We start from the raw sequence: 20,434 nt of genomic DNA on the forward strand, positions 1-20,434 counted from the left end.
TCTGCATTAGTCTTGAAAACTAACAGACTACCTTTGGGGTAAAAACCAGTAGCCTGATGGCTAAAGATGGAGCAGAGCAGTACTATACCTACTTCAAAGCCTATTCCCACTCACTTTTCATGATCTGCCCCATCTGGTGAGTGCTTGGAAAAGTCCATGTTCAGGACTGTCTTTGACCTGATTCAGTGCTTGCCCCACGCAAGAAATCTCTTCCCTAGAGGTGTTTGTCAAAAACAATTACAGGCAATTTTTTAACTTTCTGGCTCCCCGAGGTAGTGGAAAATAGTTGGACCAAACAAAAACAAAACAAAAAAGCTTAATAAAAGAACCTGGGGAATGAGATATGTGTTGGGCTTTGAAAAATCTCTGACACATTAAAATTTCAGCTGCCTTGGGCCACCTGGGTGGCTCAGTGGGTTAGGCCTCTGCCTTCAGCTCAGGTCATGATCTCAGAGTCCTGGAATTGAGCCCCGCATTGGGCTCTCTGCTCAGCAGGGAGCTTGCATCCCCCATTCCTGCCTACTTGTGATCTCTCTCTCTCTCTCTCTCTCACTGTCAAATAAATAAATAAAATCTTTAAAATATATATATATTTCAGCTACCTTTTTCTTTTCCTTCAGAAATTCTCAAGCTGATCCTAAAATTCAGATGAAAATACTAAGGGACTAAGAATAGCCAAAACAACCTTGAAAAGGAAAAACAAAGTTGGAAGCCTCCTACTTTCCAATTTTAAAACTGAGCACAAAGCTGCAGTAATCAAGACATCATGGCAGTGGTATCAGAAGACACATATAGATCAGTGGTATAGAATTGAGAGTCCAGAAATAAACCCATACACCTATAGTTAACTGGTTTCCCACAGGGTGCTAAGAAACGTCAATGAGGAACAAATAGTCTTTTCAATAAATTATCCAGGAATAAGTGGCTGTCCACATCCATAAGAATAAAGTTGGAGGGGCGCCTGGGTGGCTCAGTGGGTTAGGCCGCTGCCTTCGGCTCAGGTCATGATCTCAGGGTCCTGGGATCGAGTCCCGCATCGGGTTCTCTGCTCGGCAGGGAGCCTGCTTCCCTCTCTCTCTCTCTCTGCCTGCCTCTCCATCTACTTGTGATTTCTCTCTGTCAAATAAATAAATAAAATCTTTAAAAAAAAAAAAAAGAATAAAGTTGGAGCCCTACTTCGTACCATATAGATCTACTTCACAAAGTGGATCACAGGTAAAACAGAGACTAAAATTAGAAAACTCTTAGAAGAAAACTAAGTTTCAATAGCTGTGATTTTTAATTAAGCATTATTTTCTTAGATAGAACATCTAAATTTCAAGCAACCAAAGGGGGAAAAAAATCAATAAATTTTATCAAAATTTAAGTTCATCTTTTGCTCAGGCTCATGGCTCCAGCAGGATGGGCAAGTGTCAAGGTATTTGTACCGCCAGGAAGCTCTGTGGCCACCGATGAGATCAAAGTATCATTATAAACAGTACAAGAAAGCCCATTTGGGCATAGCCCTGAAGACCAACCCTTTTGAAGACACTTCCCATACAAAGGGAATTGTGCTGGAAAAAAATAGGGGTAGAGCCAAACAGATTCTGCCATCAGGAAATGTGTCAGGGTCCAGCTAACCAAGAGTGGCAAAAATCACAGCCTTTGTACTCAATGATGGTTGTTTGAATTTTAGTGAGGAAAATGATGAAGTTCTGGTTGCTGGATTTGATCGCAAAGGTTGTGCTGTAGGTGATGTTCCTGGAGTTCACTTTAAGGTCTCAGTGTAGTCAGCGTTTCTCTTGGCCTTGAACAAAGGCAAGAAAGAAAGACCAAGATCATAAGTTTTGATGGTGAAAACAGTTTAGTTAATTAGAAAACAGGTTAATCAATTTTCATATTCCAAAAATTTCTTCAACTTTTATGTTTTGAAAGACACTATCAAGAAATTGAAAAGGCAACCCACAAGATGGAAGAACATATTTATAAATCATATGATAATCATGTATCTGATAATGGCCTTGTATCAGAATATATAAAGAACTTCTACAACTTAACAATAAAAAGGAAGGGTACCTAGTTGGTTCAGTTGGTGGAGCATGCAACTTTTGGTCTCTGGTTGTAAGTTCAGGCCCCACACTGGGTATAGAGATTACTAAAATAATAATAATGAAAAAATAATGAAAAGACAGATAACTCAAATGAAGATAACCAAATAGGCAAAGGATGTGAATTGGCATTTCTCCAAAGAATACATGTTTTAGGGAATTATAAATAAAAACTACAATGAGCTACTGCTCCATACCCACCAGGATGACCCTAAATAGACAATAAAAAGTGTTAACAAGGATGTGGAGAAGTTGGAACTCTCATACATTTCTGGAAGTGATGTATAATGATAAAGCTGTTTTGAAAACCAGTTTGGTAGTTACTCAAAAGGATAAACATAGAGTTCCCATACAACCCAGCAATTCCACCTCTAAGTGTATGCCCAAAAGAATTGAAAACATGCGTTCACACAAAAAAACTGTACATGAATGTTCAGCATTATACATAATGGCCAGAAAATGGAAACAACCCAAACCCTCGTCAAGGGTGAATATTATTCAGTCATGAAAAGGAATAAAATACTAATACATTTTACAATGTGGATGAATCTTGAAAATATTACACTGAATGAAAGAAGCCAGACATGAAAGGCCACATATTGTGTGATCCCATTTGTACAAAATGTCCAGATTAGACAAATCCAAGTGTATCAGTGCTGCCAAGGGCTGAGGGGGAGGGGACAATGGTGAGTGACAGTTTAGTGGGTGTCAGATCTCTTTTTGCAGTGATGAAAATATTCTGGAATTACATAGTAGCAATTCTTGTAAACGCTGTGACTATATTAAAAATCAGTGAATGGTTCATTTTAAAAAGGGTGAATTTTATCTCAATACAAAAATTTACAATATTGGGAATAATAAGGCAGTTTGAATCAAAGGTCTAGAAGGAAAAATGTTATTTATAAGCGCATATTACATAGAAATTAGCAAGTGCTCTATGCTTCAAAAATTAAAATGTGAATGAACTAGATTATTTTATGAGACTATGTATCCCCAAAATGGATACAAAAAGAAATAGAAAATGTGCATAGACTACAAATCACATCTGAATTCAAGATGGTTGTCAGAGAATTGTACCAAAAAGGCATTAAATCTATCTTGCTTCATCAGTAGATCTTTCAAACTCAAGTCTGATAAAATATACACATACGTAGAAAAGAAAACAAATAACCAGTCATGCTTCGGGTTATGGATATAAAATTTCTTAAAAAAAAAATAAAAGCACAATTGGATCCAGATGTACCTTAAAAAAATAATATCACCACCAAATAGGCTCATTATGAGACTAGGTCAATTCGATATTAAAAGTCATTATTATAACTAATCATATTAATGTCAAAGATGGAAAACCATATTAAACTCTTTATGTATCCGAGATCATACTTATACAATTATTTTTTAAACCTATATCAAATCAAATGTTGGCATTATGTTTAATGGCAAAGCACTAGAAACATTGTAATTAAAATCAGAAAGAAGACAAGGTCCTCTATCATCAATGTTACTTGACTTCGTTATATAAGTGTTCCTAACATGATTAGATGATAAACTGTACCAGAAGCATGGGCGATATTCAAAATATTTAACAATGAGGGTGCCTGGGTGGCTCAGTGGGTTAAGCCTGTGCTTTCAGCTCAGGTTATGGTCCCAGGGTCCTGGGATTGAGTCCCGCATCAGGCTCTCTGCTTGGCAGGGAGCCTGCTTCCTCCTCTCTCTCTGTCTGTCTCTCTGCCTACTTGTGCTCTCTGTCAAATAAATAAATAAAACATTTTAAAAAATAAATAAAATAAAATAAGATATTTAACAATGAGATAGTAACATAAACCAACACATTCATTAAAAACATCAAAATTTAGTCCCTTTCACTTTCTAAGGAAACTAAGATATAAAATTGCCAATTAATAGAGGGTATAAGTAAATATTTTTTTAATCAGATAGACAATTGTCAGGGCGCCTGGGTGGCTCAGTGGGTTAACGCCTCTGCCTTCAGCTCAGGGTCCTGGGATCAAGCCCCGCATCGGGCTCGCTGTTCAGTGGGGAGCCTGCTTCCTCCTCTCTCTCTGCCTGCCTCTCTGCCTACTTGTGATCTCTATCTGTCAAATAAAATAAAATAAAATAAAAGATAGACAGTTGTAATAATTTCCAAACCATTTGCTGAATTTTAGAAACTATTGGTGCAATGTTGTAAAACACAACCATTTAATTAAATGATGCTCTCTCTGAGCTACAATCTGACACATGAATTGGACCAAATTCTTTACACAATTTACCATTAATTGGCAGTCAGTGACTGACTTGGTTAAAAGCATGTCTTTTTTTTTTTTTAAAGATTTTATTTATTTGTGAGAGAAACCACAAGCAGGGGTAGGGAGCAGAGGGAGAGTGAGAAGTAGACTCCTTGCTAAGCAGGGAGCCTGATGCAGGGTTTGATTCCAGGACCCTGGATCATGAAATGAGCCAAGGGCAGGTGCTTAACCGACTGAGCCACCAGGGTGCTCCTAAAAGCATGTCTCTTAAGGTCCAAAATACTGTACACAGTTGTGACTCATCTCAGCTTCTGCTGAATTATTTTGCCTATAGAATATTTGGGATTTTATATATTTAACTTCTATTATTAAATAAGCCACAAACTTGTTTTCTATAATGCTGCATTTAGTTATAAAAATCATTTATTAATCTTCATTTATTTTTAATCCATGGGCTTCATAAACACTATTTTTGGTCAAATAATGGCCAAAGCAACATTACTAATTTAGTAAATTAAAGGACACAATCTATTAAAGAAAAATAAAATAAGGTAAATGAAGTTAAAATATTACTTGTTAAACAATAAACACATTTCTGATAATTTATCAATTTAATATATTTTCTCTTTGAATTAATCCTTTACCTTGTTTAAAAGACTATACTCTATTTCTATAAAATCTCCATTTTTCTTTGATTTTATATATTTAAATTAAGTTTTAATCTGGGGGCATTAATTATCCCCTATACTTCATAAAACTTTCTATTAAGCTAAACACATCATTGATATTTTTTTTTTTTTTAAGATTTTATTTATTTGTCAGAGAGAGAGCGCGAGCGAAAGTGAGCACAGGCAGACAGAGTGGAAGGCAGAGTCAGAGGGAGAAGCAGGCTCCCTGCGGAGCAAGGAGCCCGATGTGGGACTCGATCCCAGGACGCTGGGATCATGACCTGAGCCGAAGGCAGCTGCTTAACCAACTGAGCCACCCAGGCATCCCCACATCATTGATATTTTAATGAATGAATTAGCTCAAAGCAAAATCTCTTTTAATTTTATTTATTTATTTATTTATTTGTCAGTCAGAAATAGAGAGAGAGGGTGCGCACAAGCAGGCAGAGTGGCAGGCAGAGGCAGAGAGAGAAGCAGGCTCCCTGCCAAGCAAGGAGCTGGATGTGGAACTCAGTGCAGGACTCCATCCCAGGACCCTGGGGTTGTGACCTGAGCCGAAGGCAGCAGCCTAACTGACTGAGCCACCCAGGCGTCCCTAAAATCTCTTTTTAAAAAAGAGGAATTGTTAACCATTTGCTTCGCGTCATAATTTTTGTTCAGTTGATCAACTTGAAATGAATTTCAAATCGCTTTTGTAATCCTAGCATTCTGGCCAACCATTCTAACTTTCATGGTCTCAATACCCGAATCCTCAGACGGATTCTAAATTTTTCCTGACATTACATGATGTACGGTAATAAATTAAGAAAACATTTATAATTACTTACTTACTTTATGTATTCTATTGCATCATTCAAGGATAATTGAATTCAGTGACTTGGACAGTGCCAAATTAAAACATTCAGAAATTGTCCTAAATTTTGGCTGTAACTGCAGGCTGTGTCCCTTGCTATTCATAGGCAGTTTGTATAAAATCCAATAAGGTTTTCATGAAAATATTTTTCATTGAAACCATTTTTCTCATGTGTCAACAATAAATTTTGATAAATTATTTCAGATGTTGTTCCTTCCTGCTTCGTGAGATCAACAAAAGCCATTAAATTATCTTCAAAGTCTTGAATTTCACATTTTAAGTAAATTATTAAAACTAGTTTATATGAAACAGTTGAAGCTTCATCAATAATGATTGAAATTTTACTGCCTTGATTTATACATTTTCCAAAAACTTGTTTTCTCATACCGGCAGATAAATATTTTGCAACAAACAAGTTCATAAATTTAGAGTGTTATGGTAAACCCATATTGATATTGCTCTTTTTAAAAGTTCTATTTAATATTTTATATTTGACAATGTTCAATTAGTTTTAACCACATGGATGGTATTTTCTAGATGCTTTTCATGTGCTTTATCAATATTGTGATACATTTTTCAGAAGTTTTTGCTATAGGCCATGTTTTTTATGCAAAACTGATTTATAACATTCTTACAATTTTCCTCATCAAGGAGAAAAACTTTTCTTTATTTAAACCATGAGTTTTAACAGAACATAATTGCCATTTGGTGAAAGTATCACACTTCCAACGTTTAGTTTTGTACGTTTGCACACTGGTCATCTGAGCAACATTTACATGCTAACTATAGTCACTCAGGTTATTTTTATTGGAGTAACTGCATTGTTTTCATGCCGTTTATATGACTTCTTCATTTTATTTTCCTTTGTTTCTTACGCGGTACCAAAAGATGCCCCGAGTTTTGGTTTCCATTTAGTATAAGAAGTTGTTGTTATAATATTCTAAGAGAACATGAAGAAACTTATTCAGACTCTACGATATCTTCACTCTGGGTTTCTTTTTTAATGTCTTATTCTTCAGTTTATAAACATCAGAACGCTGCAACATGATAAGTTATACAAAGAATTATAGCACACTAACTGTAAGAGGAATGTAAGATTTGAAATATTTAGAGGAGGGGCAATTACATAATTTGGGCATAATAATAAATTATGAATTCTCCCAAAACAGTGGTTCTCAAACTTTTGGTCTCATGATCCTTTTACAGAGTTAAAAATTAGGGCAACCTTAGGTCTTTTGTTTATGTGGGTGGTATCTATCAGATGTTTATGCTATTAGAATTTACAACCAAGGGGTGCCTGGGTCGCTCAGTGGGTTAAGCCTCTGCTTTCAGCTCAGGTCATGGTCTCAGTGGTCAAGCCCCGGGTTCTTACGCGGGTTCTCTGCTCAGCAGGGAGCCTGCTTCCCCCTCTCTCTGCCTGCCTCTCCACCTACTTGTGATCTCTGTCTGTCAAATAAATAAATAAAATCTTTTAAAAAAAAATTTACAACTGAGAACTTTTCTTTTTTTTATTTATTTGGTTAAAAATAACAGTAGTAACCTGGTGAAGGTTATCATAAAATAGTTTATGAAAATAATTGTTTTCCAAAAAGAAAAAAAAATAGTGAGAGGGTACCACCATTGTTTTAGATTTTTGCAAATCTCCTTAATGTAAGGCTTAATAGAATTCAGCTGGATGCTGAGGTCTGCTTCTGGGTTCAATCTGTTGTGATATCACACATCACGTCGCCTCTGGAAAACTCCACTCACCCTCATGGGGAAAAGAGCAGAAAAGGCAAATGATACATTGGTATCATTCGTTTTTGTCCTCAGAGATTCCTAAAGGGGTCTCAGAGACCTCCAGAGGTCACCAACCCACAGGTTGAGAACCACTTCTAAAGTACGGAGTGCTTCTCAGAGAATGTGCCAGGAAGCCTTGCTGCCTTCCATGAAACGGGCCAGACTGGCATGGAAGGCGACATGAATGGCTCAGATGTCACTCTGATGGGAGGCCCACTGCCCATGGCTTGTCAATGCTGCAGCCATTGGCTTGAATTAATGGAGTTACATTGGAATCTCTAGCATTAACTGGCTTTCTGTACCTTGCTGTTAGGGATACGTTCCTTACCAATTGGTAGGGAAGTATTTCCAAATTTAAAGATGGGTAGATCAGACCGATAACTACCAGGTACGGAATATCAGCTCTGCTGAGACTTATAAATATTTCAGATAGAGAGTTAGAATCATCACTCTTTGGTGGTGATGTACTGACATGGGAAAGACAAGAAAATAAAACAAAAAATTCAGAGTACATTGCGCATTTGCTAAGAAAAATCTATTGCTAAATAAAAATGGGATTGTGTGTCTGTGTGTTTGTGTGTGAATCAACATTTATATTGATATACCCCTATATATACTTTTCCTTTATAGCAAAGACCATTCAAACTTTATAAATATATGCAGAACATAAATGAAGACTAGAACTAGATTGAGGATATGACAGAAGCTGTATCATTATCCTAAATGAGAGGGTTCAATATTGTTAATGCTCCCCAAGTTAATCTGTGTATTTAACATAGCTCTGTCAAAATAATGCTATTAATCTTGAACTTGATAAAATTATTTTAAAGTGTTTATGGAGAACTAAATTTGATTTTTAAAAAATAGGCAAGAAGAGCAAAACAAAATCTCAAGGAGAAGAACAGAACAGTGTGTGAGTGTTGGGTCTGTTTGATTAAAGGTGACTGTGTATTAAAAATCTGCAGTATCGGGGCGCCTGGGTGGCTCAGTCAGTTAAGCCTCTGCCTTCGGCTCAGGTCATGATCTCAGGGTCCTGGGATCGAGTCCCGCATCAAGGAACCTGTTTTCCCTCTCCCTCTGCTGCTCCCCTTGCTTGTGCTCTTTCACTCTATCTGTCCAATAAATAAATGAAATCTTTTTTTAAAAATTGCTGTATGAAAATAACGTAGTTCTGAGACTAGAATAAATAGGTCCATTATTGAAACAATAGAAAGTCCCCAGAACACCTCGGGTATGTACCAATTTAGGATGTACCATAGGGGACATCTCAAATTCAAAGGAAAAAGAGGGTTATTTGATAAATGGTGGTACAACTGGCTAGTCATTTTGGAGGAAAAAAAAGATGCCTAAGTCATATCATACACCAAAATGAATCCCAGGAGCATCAAAGATTTAAATATCAAGGAGATAGAGCAATTAGGCAAAAATGCAGAGAAATATTTATATAATCTTGAAATAGAAAAAGCTCTTCAAAGCATAGGGAAAAAAAAGACTTGGCCACACAGTAATTTAAAAATTGCATTAAAAAAATGAATAGAGGGGCGCCTGGGTGGCTCAGTGGGTTAAAGCCTCTGCCTTTGGCTCAGGTCATGATCTCAAGGTCCAGGGATTAAGCCCCGCATCCTGCTCTCCGCTCAGTGGGGAGCCTGTTTCTCCCTCTCTCTCTGCCTGGTGCTCTGCCTACTTGTGATCTCTGTCTGTCAAATAAATAAATAAAATCTTTAAAAAAAAAACGAATAGAGTCAAAATAAAGACCCAAAGATCAATAGGGAAAACTTGAACATTCCAGTAGAAACGTGGACAGCTATAGGCAGATTTACGAATAAACAGGAGTGGCCAGAAAGCACAGGAAAAGATTCTCAACTCGATTTATCAAAGACTGACATAAGAAGGAGGTATCAGTTTTCATCTTGCACACTGGTCAAGAGTTCAAATGAGTCATGCTATCCACCGGGTAATGTGTGGAGAAGAGAAAAAAAAAATTTTAAACATTTTATTTATTTATTTGACAGAGATCACAAGTAGGAAGAGAAGCAGGCAGAGAGAGAGGGGGAAACAGGCTCCCTGCTGAGCAGAGAGCCCGATATGGGGCTGAAACCCAGGACCCTAAAATCATGACCTGAGCCAAAGGCAGAGGCTTTAACCCACTGAAGCCACCCAGGCGCCCTGGAGAAGAGAAAATTTAAGCCAGAACGATGGTTTAGGATAGAGTAGAGGTGAATTTGGAAGTTATTTTGGTGAATTCTTTTTTTTTTTTTTTAAGATTTTATTTATTTATTTGACAGAGATCACAAGTAAGCAGAGAGATGGGGGGGAAGCAGGCTTCCCGCCAAGCAGAGAGCCCAATGCAGGGCTCGATCCCAGGACTCTGAGACCATGACTCGAGCTGAAGGCAGAGGCCCAACCCACTGAGCCACCCAGGTGCTCCTATTTCGGTGAATTCTTAAAATGTTCATAATTCTGATGGGGCAATTCCATTTAAAAAATATTCAGTAAGGTTCATAACAAGGAATGTTCAAGAAGTTCTTCACAATATTATCTCTGTCAATGAAAATATCAGAAACAACCTAAATGATCCATAATAAAGGTTTGGTGTGTGTATATATACATATATATATATTTGATATATATGTATATTGGCACATATATATATTCCATTTAATAAAAGTTTGGCATATTCTGATATACCATATATTGTCTCATATGTACCATACCATAAGGGGATGGCATATCCATGTAATGAAATATTATACTATCATTAAAATGTTAAAACACATATTTATTGACCTAGAGACAGGTTCATGACACAGCTGTAAATGGACCAAACCAGGCAGCACATAGAATCTTACTTCATTGTTTTTATTTTTTTTTAAGATTTTATTTATTTATTTGACAGAAAGAGATCACAAGCAGGCAGAGAGGCAGGCAGAGAGAGAGAGGGGGAAGCAGGCTCCCCGCTGAGCAGAGAGCCCGATGTGGGGCTCCATCCCAGGACCCTGAGATCATGACCTGAGCCGAAGGCAGAGGCTTTAACCCACTGAGCCATCCACGCGCCCCACTTCATTGTTTTTAAAAGCTTGCTGCTTACATATCTGTATTGTATATAAGTGTAGAAAGTATTTGTCAGGCTGTACAATAAAATACTAAGATTCAGGAGCTTTAGTGGGAGGCTTAAAATGGTTTTTACTTTTTTGCTGATTTTTTTAACACTAGACATGGAGGACTTTTGCCAATAATATTTCTTTTAAATCATGCTTAGGCTGCCACCCAACTAAGTTCGGTCTTTAATACTTCAGAAACCCGTGTTCTGTCAGCTCCACGTGGAGGGGAATCCAGGGGATGGCTCACGAAGGGCCGGCCCAGGCTCTGGGAGACTGCATCGTGGCCATTATAAACGGTATCAATAGACGATGCGAGAAGACTGCCAGGCTGTCTGGGTGTCTGGGGAGCTGCAGCCCATGTGCGTCTTTCTCGGGCTGGAGAAAAAGCTCCCTCGAAAGCCCCAGTCAGGAACGATCTGTGTGTTGAGTTGCCCTCGTCTCACGGATCTAGGCTTCCATTCCCTCTGCCAGGGGATCAGACATGGGTCCCTGAGCGCATGGGCTCCACGCTGCCCCCCCCCCCGCCGCCTCTCTGGTTCCATTTTCTGGTGTTTGTTTGTTTGTTTTGTTCTTAAGATTTTATTTATTTGACAGAAATTACAAGTAGGCAGAGAAGCAGGGGGAGGGTGGGGGAAGGCAGGCTCCCTGCTGAGCAGAGAGCCAGATGCAGGGCTTGGTTCCAGGACCCTGAGACCATGACCTGAGCCGAAGGCAGAGGCTTAACCCACTGAGCCACCCAGACGCCCCCATTGTCTGTTTTGCTGACAACTGACCACCACTCCTGTTTAGGTCCCACCGTGTCCCTGAGAAGGGCGAATGTGGCCATGCCCAGTTTACCGCTTGCAGCTTCCATCCTCACCGACCCCCCTGCCCGGAACACAGCCAAGCGATTCATCACCCGCAGTATTAACTGCTTCTGGACCTGAATCTTCTTCCGTCAGACTTGGCCTTCCACTAGCCCAGGCAGATACCTGGTTTGTAGCTGAGGCCCTCGCACTTGGCCAGGTGCAGTAAACCCCTTACTAACCTGTGAAAATTTGGGATGAAATCTCGTTTTGCCTCCTGTTCCCAATACCACTCGCTCATTCAACAAGTATTCACAAAGGAACGAGGCCCATCTCTGTGCCTGGGACATCCTAACCTAATCTGCTTTTTCTGCCTAAGTAGTGCCCACCAACAGCTGGCAAAAACCGTGTCCGTGACTAGTGAGAAGCCAGAGGGACTGAGGTTTTGGCATGGATTGAGAAAGAGCTGGCAGCCTTCCTCCTACTCCTTCCACCTGGCTCCCTCAACAAGATGGGTGAGCCAAGGCTTAGGACCGAGTGCTCCAAGAGCATAGGATTTGGGGATGAAATAACAATTCAACCACTTAAATGCTGTGTGACCTTGGGCAACTGACTTTCCCTCTCTGAGCCTGCTTCCTCACCTGTAAACTTGGAGCTCATAATAGTGGATACCTCACAGAATAGTTTCTATTTTATGTGAAATAATGTAAGATCACAGACTTGAGCTCCGAAGTGGGGTTTCCCTTGTTGCTCTTATTAGTCTTGTGGTTAATTACATTTATTAGATGTGTCAACTCTGGTCAGACTGAAGAACTGCCTGAGAAACCCCCTGCCCCACTACCTGCCATTCCCCATAGACTTGGGTCATGGGGAGACTTGAGACCTCCCATCAGGGGGGGCCTTGAGACCTCTCGTTCCACCGACAAGGCTACTGAGGCCCAGAGGAAATGTGACTTGGTGAAGGTCACCCAGGGAGCCTGCTGTGGCCATCGAGACTCCCAAGTCCCTCCTTCCGCCCAGGCCACATGTTTTCTCGGAAGAAAAGGCGAGTCTTAAAAAAAAAAAAAATGGAAGTTCCAAGACGAGGGGATTCCCCTCTTCCCCTCGCCTTGTGTTTGGCCCACACAGCTGTCTTTGCGCCATCAGTGGGTGGTGAAGCTGGGCTGGTCTCTAAGGCTGCATGTTTTACATTTGCTAACTTCAGCTCGGCTGCCTCTCGCTGCTACACCCTGCACAGGCACACTCGAAGAGCTGGCAGAGGCAGGCTCCCCTTCTCTTCAGGAAACAGATGCCTCTTGGCTGGAACACGGCCATCACCCTCGTGTGGCTTCTGAACCCAGAGCGCAGAAGGCTGGGGTGTTAGAATGCCAGCGCCTGCTTCCAGCGAAACCACACCACCAGCTGGTAAGGATCCCTGTTTCCCATCCTCTGAGGTTCCCAGCCCAGCATTTCTCTGCCCTGAGGAACAGTGGTTCTGCAAGAGACTCTGGGATGGAGGTGGCCATGCTCAGAAACGTGGGGAGGTGTGCAAACTGTATTTCCCTCCTGGAGACGTTTGTGGCCAGTAGGCACCATAAAACCCCCCGAAAAAGGCTTAGGAAGGGAACTGTCAATGAACGCTGAATTTGCATTCTCCAAATTTATTTGATCATGGAATACCACCTTTTTAAAAAAAAATTATGTTGGGGCGCCTGGGTGGCTCAGTGGTTTGGGCTGCTGACTTCGGCTCGGGTCATGATCTCAGGGTCCTGGGATCGAGCCCCGCATCGGGCTCTCTGCTCCGCAGGAAGCCTGCTTCTCTCTCTCTCTCTCTCTCTCTCTCTCTACCTGCCTCTCTGCCTACTTGTGATCTCTGTCTGTCAAATAAATAAATAAAATCTTTAAAAAAAAATTATGTTAGTCACTGTATGGTACATCATTAGTTTTTTTGCTGTAGTTCCACGATTCATTGTTTGTGTAGAACACCCAGTGCTCCCTATAGTACGTACCCTCCTTAATACCCATCACAGGGCTCACCCATCTCCCAGACTCCTGCCTTCTGAAACCCTCAGTCTGATTCCCAGAGTCCATAAGTCTTTCATGGTTCATCTCCCTCTCTGATATCTCTGCCTTGATATTTCCCTTCCTTTTCCTCCATGCTATTCCTTATGTTCCACAAATAAGTGAAACCATATAATAATTGCCTTTCTCTGCTTGACTTATTTCACTCAGCATAATCTCCTCCAGTCCCGTCCATGTTGATGAAAAAGTTGCATGTTCATCCTTTCTGATGGCCGAGTAATATTCCTTTGTGTATATGGACCACATCTTCTCTATCCATTTGTCTGTTGAAGGGCATCTCAGCTCCTTCCACAGTTTGGCTATTGTGGACATTGCTGCTATGAACACTGGGGTGCATGTGACCTTCTTTTCTTTTCTTTTAAGATTTTATTTATTTATTTGACAGAGAGAGATCACAAGTAGGCAGAGAGGCAGGCAGAGAGAGAGAGAGAGAGGAGGAAGCAGGCTCCCTGCCGAGCAGAGAGCCCGATGTGGGACTCGATCCCAGGACCCTGAGATCATGACCTGAGCCGAAGGCAGTGGCTCAACCCACTGAGCCACCCAGGCGCCCTGGAATACTACCTTTTACAAATGAAAATAGCCATGAAGGTAGTTGGTTTCCTCCCTTCTGCCTGGTCTCTGATGAATTGTCTCCTCAGAGGACCTTCCTGGTCCACCTGGCTAACACAGCACCCCGAATTTCTCTCTATCTTCACCCTGCTTTGTGTTTCTCCATAACACTTACCACACTGTGCTATGTTTGCTTTTACATTTTTTCTTTTTACATAAGAGTATCTTTATATTTATATTTTATATTGATATTTTTCTCTCTCTAGACTGTGAGCTCTGTGGTGGGAAATGTCTTCTGCGCGGCTGTGTTTGCATTCTCTGGCACATAATAGGTGATCAGTAGATGCTGTTGAACAAATGAACATTCCCGCAAAAGAATTCAGTGCCCAGCCCCTCAGTAAGCAAGTTTCCTTGGATGTCAGCCCCAAAGTGGCCTGGGATACTATCTTTGTCTCAGACATGAGCCAACTGGTAGAGCTTCAACTTGGTTGCACAGATTACTATGGGCTCCATGAAATGGGAATTGAAAAGAGTCTGACAAAATTTCGCAAAAGCGAAAGTTGTGATAAAGTTGTGACCAAAATTGAAACAGAAATGCAGACGGGTCCTGACAATAGCTCACCTCCATCAGAAGTGCCATCTGGATATCCCTGTCTTCCTCCTCCCATTTAATATGCATCTCCTTGTATCTCCTCTTGTTCTTTGCTGCATACTATACAAATCACCTGACATACATTATCTCCCATAGTCCTCCCAACCAAGTCATGAGGAAGGGATTATCGTGTCCATTTTGCAGATGAGGAAAGGGCTTTAGCAAGATCCTTAAAAAGAGAACAGACTTATAGATCAGTTTGGGGAGAATTGATGACAATTTTGAGTTTCCCAATCCGTGAGCATTAGATATTTCCCAATTTTAGTTCTTCTTGAATTTCCCTCAGAAATTTTTTTTTAAATATTCTATTTATTTGACAGAGATCACAAGTAGGCAGAGAGGCAGGCAGAGAGAGAGGAGGAAGCAGGCTCCCCGTGGAGCGGAGAGCCCGATGTGGGGCTCGATCCCAAGACCCTGGGATCATGACCTGAGCCGAAGGCAGAGACCTTAATCCACTAAGCCACCCAGGCGCCCCCTCCCTCAGAAATGTTTTATGGTTTGTAGTCTCCATGTCTAACACTCCTTTTATTAAATTTATTCCTAAGTATTTTATTCTTTTTCATTGTGAATGGAATCACTTAATTGGATGGTTTATTGCTAGTATATAGAAATATAATTAATATTTGCACATTGAACTTGTATCCTGTGACCTTTCTCCATTTGTATCTTAGCTGTCACATCTCTTTTGTGAACTCCTTGGCATTGGGCACATAAAGGATCCTGTGATCTGTGATTTTACATTTTTCCTTTTCAATTTCTCCGTTGCTGTTGGTTTTGTTTGTTGTTTTTGCCTTATGGCACTTGGCAGAAACTTCCTGTATCATTCTAAAGTGGTGGGAGGAAGCAGATATCCTTCCCTTGTTCCTGATCTTAAGGATAAAGCATTCAGTCTTTAAGTGTCGTGATCCCAGGGTCCTGGGGTTGAGCTCAGCGTCGGGCTCCCTGTTCAGCAGAGAGCTTGCTTCTCCCTCTCTCACTCCCCTTGCTTGTGTTTTCTCTCTTGCTCTGTCTCTGTCAAATAAAAAAAAAGTTTTAAAAACAAACAAACAAAAAAGGATAAGGGGCACCTGGGTGGCTCAGTGGGTTAAAGCCTCTGCCTTCAGCTCAGGTTATGATCCCAGGATCCTGGGATCGAGCCCTGCATCGAGCTCTGTGCTCAACAGGGAGCCTGCTTCCTTGTCTCTCTGCCTACTTGTGACCTCTGTCTGTCAAATAAATAAATAAAATCTTAAAAAAAAAAAAAAAGGATAAAGCATTAAGTCTTTTACCATTAAGTAATGAAAGACCCGCGGATCCCCTTACCCAAGAATCCAACACTGCCACTGGATGCAATCAGCAAGAGGTTCTTTATTGTTACGCAGGCGCCTGCGGGTGGTCAGCGCGCGCCTGCGGGTGGTCAGCAGCTCCTGCTAGCTGAGCACACCTGGCTGGGGTGGTGCAGGATTTTTATAGACAGGTGCAAACAAGTTTTGGGTGGGGCGCAACTGATTGGTGGACAGTTTGAACTTTTGAAAAAGGCATTCGTGGAGTTTGCTGATTGGCTTTGGGGACCCGCTCGCGCGGAAGAGAGAGGCGGGAAGGGGGAACAAGCTGATTGGTTCTGAGGGCCCGCGCGTGGGAGGAGAGAGGCAGGGAGGGGGAACAAGAAGGGGGAAGGTAGGAATGCCATCATGGCGTCTTCTATTATTTCTATAAGCGAAACAGTTACAGAAGGGCAAAAGAGCAATTAGTCACGCAATTAATAACCTAATCTACGCCTAAAAGCCAGAGGTTCACAGAAAAGCAAACAAGCGGTTAGTTATCCTATCTATCTTCCAGGGGAGGGGTCTTTCAGTAAGATGTTAACAGTAGATATTTTTGCAGATGCCTCTTTTTCCCTAGTTTGTTGCATTTTATCGTGGACTGTTGTTAGATTTTGTCAAGTGATTTTTCTATGTCTATTGAGATGGTTTTGTGCTTGTTTTGTTTTTATTCTATTAATAAGATGCATCGTATTGATTGACATCTGTGTGTTGAACCAACCTTGCATTTCTGAAATAAACCCATTTAGTCATGGTGTTTAATACTTTTATAGTGCTGCTGAATTCACTTTGCTAGTTTTTTGGGTTTGTGTTTTTTTTTTAGATTTTATTTATTTTTTTGACAGAGAGAGAGAGACACAGTGAGAGAGGGAACACAAGCAGGGGAAGTGGGAGGGGGAAAAGCAGGCTTCCTGCCGAGCAGGGAGTGCAATGCAGGGCTTGATCCCAGGACCCTGGGATTATAACCTGAACCAAAGGCAGACACTTAATGCCTGAGCCACCCATGCGCCTCTCTTTTCTAGTATTTCGTTGAGGATTATTGCATTCAAATCAGATGATGCTACACAGGCACCAACAAGGGTAGCAAAAGGTTTATTACTCACACCTGGAGGCTTTCTGGAGAGACTAGGGAAACTTGCCAAGCACACATAAAAGAACCTCAGAGGGGCAAGGAAGGAGACTGGTTTGGGGGGGGGGGGATCATGGTGGTTAGGAGCTAGGGTTGGGGTAAATGTTCCCAAATGCATGGGTTGGGACTTGCATGGTCTGGAACTTGCATGGTCTGGAATTCTCCAACTATTGTTGCTAAATTGTCTGTTTTTCCTTTCAATTCTGTGAGTATTGTTTCATGTATTATGAGGTGTGTTACAAGGTACATATATAACTGTTACATTTTCCTGTATTGCCATGAAATGTCCTTTTTTGACCCTGGTAATATTTCTTATCCTAAAGTCTGCTTTTATGTTATTAATATAGCCCCTCCAGTTCTCTCCTGGTTACTATGTGCATGCCTTATGCATCTGTATGTCTCGTATAGAGGGCATGTGCTTGGATCATGAGCTAATGATCTCTTTCTTTTAAAAGAGTAATTAATTAATTTAGAGAGCATGAGCTGGTGGAGGGGCAGAGGGAGAAGGAGATGGAGAATCCCAAGCAGACTCCATGCTGAGTGCAGAGCCCCACTCAGGGCTTGATCCCACGACTCTGAGGTCACGGCCTGAGTCAAAAATTGAGAGTTAGAGGCTCGACCAACTGAGCCACCCAGGTGCCCCCAATCTCTTCCTTTTAATTGAAGTGATTGGACTATTTACATTTGCCATTTTGTAATTTGTTTTCTATGGATCTCTTATTTGTTTTTCTGTTTCTCCTGTAGTTCATATCCTGTGTTAAATATTTCTGTGTGCTATTTTAACTCCTGTATATTTTTTTAGTTATCTTTTTATTGGTTGCTTTAGGAATATAATATGCATGTCAACTTATCATAGTGTACATAAAATTAATATGAACTTAATTTTGGCAAAATATAGAAACCTTGCTCCATTTCTCCTTTTCCCCCTATGCTATTATTGTTTTTTATATAAATGTTATATATATATGTTATATATATAATAGTAGTGTTATACTTTATATAATAAATTTATACAATTTATACAATTGTTTTATAAAATTGTATAATTTTATGTCTTTTTGAAACATTAAGAGAATAAAATAGATTTTCAAATTAATACTCCTCTTTTATTTTAACTCTTATTACATATTTTTCATTTCTGATAGTTTTTATTTCTTCTTGTAGATTCAAATTACCATCTGGCGTCAATTCCTTTGGGCCTGACGGATTTTTTATAGTATCTGGTAAGGCACTCCAATTGCCATGAATTCTCTCAGCCATTTTTTCTTTTAATCTGAGAATGTCTTTATTTAGCTTTCACTTTTCAAGGGTAGTTTTACTTAATATAGGATTCTTGGTTGATAGGGTTTTTTTTTCTTCCCAGTACTTTTAATATGTCCTTCTAGTCTCCATTATTTCATGTGGAAAGTTGGTAATTGAAAGTATTGATGTTTTCTTGTATGTGCTGAGTCATTTTTCTCTCTGCTTTTAAGATGTTCCCTTTGTCTTTGTCTTTCTCCAGTCTGACTCTGATGTGTCTAGGTGTGGATCTTTTGTATTTATTCTATCGGGGGGGTACTTTTTGTCTCTAGGATGTCTAAATTAAAATTTTCCTCAACTTTGGAGTTTTCTGCTATTATTTCCACAAACACTTATATTTCTTCATCTCCTTATGTGGCCATAGCCAAATGTCTAAATTTGAGGCTATAGTTTATAGTAGTTAACTGATCCTGAACATGTGTTTTCTGTACCACAGCATGTGACCTCCATTATGCTGGTTTAGCACCCGAGTTTTTTTTTCTCCCACAAGTATTAACTGTATTTGGTGCCCAAGACAAGCCTGTAAAAAGTTTGTTTTTATCATTCCAGATTTAGAGCTAAGACAATTGACACATAAGAAATATTGGAGGGCGCCTGGGTGGCTCAGTTGGTTGGACTACTGCCTTCGGCTCAGGTCATGATCCTGGAGTCCCGGGATCAAGTCCGGCATCGGGCTCCCAGCTCTTTGGGGAGTCTGCTTCTCCCTCTGACCTTCTCCTCGCTCATGTTCTCTCTCACTGTCTCTCTCTCAAATAAATAAATAAAATCTTAAAAAAAAAAAAGAGAGAGAGAAATATTGGAGATGAATCTTAAGATTTTTAAAAAATTTTATTCATTTATTTGACAGAGAGGGAGAGATCACAAGTAGGTAGAGCAGCAGGCAGAGAGAGAGGGAGAAGCAGGCTTTCCGCTGAGCAGAGAGCCTGATGCGGGGCTTGATCCCAGGACCCTGAGATCATGATCTGAGCCAAAGGTAGAGGCTTAGCCATCCAGGCATCCCATTGGAGGCTTAACTCATTGAGCCACCCAGGCATCCCATTGGAGATGAGTATTTACAAGCAAGAAAACTTGGATTCAGAGAAGGATAGTGACCAAAGGTAAATCATGAGTCAACAACTACCTGAACTAGAACCTGGGTCTTCTTTGTACATTACCCAACAGTCTGCGTCTGGGGGAGGATTGGGGTAAGGGTAACCCTCCTCACTCCCCACTCTACTTCCCTTATCAGCCTTTGACTCCACCACACCCCCTTTGATGGCCTTTCTCCTTCATTGAAAAAGCACAGGTCAAAGGGCATTAGGTGATTGGCACTCCCTGCCCCTAGGTGGCGCTGCTCTTTCTAGCCAAAAACCACAGGTTGCCTAGAAAGGTGATTTAAATTTATAACATTTTGAATACTGGCAATTGCATGCATTCTTTCAATCTAATTATAGGAGGATTAATCTGTCTTTAATAGATGACTACTAATAATTTATATTGTTATCTTTAATAATATAGTTCTGTTTAAAATGTCCATTTACATTACTTTTCTCAGAGACTCTCCCTCAACTCCTGGGTTTGAGTTGGAGCCTGTAGCAATCTGTGAAAGCATCCATGAATGGGGATTTAACAAGGCAATTGTTAGAGAACTAAAGATCAGTTTGCAATGAAAGGAGATGCCAAAAAAATTATAGTATTAAAGTAAGTAGCTATCTGTGTGTATCACAGTTACAAAATGAAAAATAAAAATCCTTCTAAACACCCCTAAAATTCCTCCTGCCTCACAAACATAGGCTTTGGGATTCTTCTGAGGCCAGAGCTCTTTACTGTGGCGCAGCTTACCTTGACTGAAAAACCCAATCTTTTTGTTTAAATACAAATGTCAAGTTCAAAATGGTTAAGCATGGTGGATATTCTCCGCCCTCCTCCGTTTTGTTCTGGGCCC

At 40.5% G+C, this 20,434-nt stretch overlaps 1 protein-coding gene and 1 pseudogene across 5 annotated transcripts in view; both read left to right on the top strand.

The window, feature by feature from the left end:
• The first annotated feature begins 1,401 nt into the window (after window positions 1-1,401).
• LOC309845933 (small ribosomal subunit protein uS12 pseudogene) lies at window positions 1,402-1,823 on the top strand (annotated as a pseudogene). The gene has a single exon. The product of its transcript is annotated as a small ribosomal subunit protein uS12 pseudogene (transcript).
• Window positions 1,824-12,640: 10,817 nt separating this feature from the next.
• Window positions 12,641-20,434, top strand: part of ZNF618 (zinc finger protein 618) — a 209,949-nt gene continuing 202,155 nt past the window's right edge. For all 4 annotated transcript variants that reach the window (XR_014302338.1, XR_014302339.1, XM_082697086.1 and 1 more), the window contains exon 1: window positions 12,641-12,923. The gene's annotated coding sequence lies outside the window, so the exon portion shown is untranslated. The remainder of the gene's footprint in view (window positions 12,924-20,434) is intronic.

The sequence above is a fragment of the Mustela nivalis genome, assembly GCF_964662115.1.
Source record: "Mustela nivalis genome assembly, chromosome: 13".
Taxonomy (NCBI): Eukaryota; Metazoa; Chordata; class Mammalia; order Carnivora; family Mustelidae; genus Mustela; species Mustela nivalis.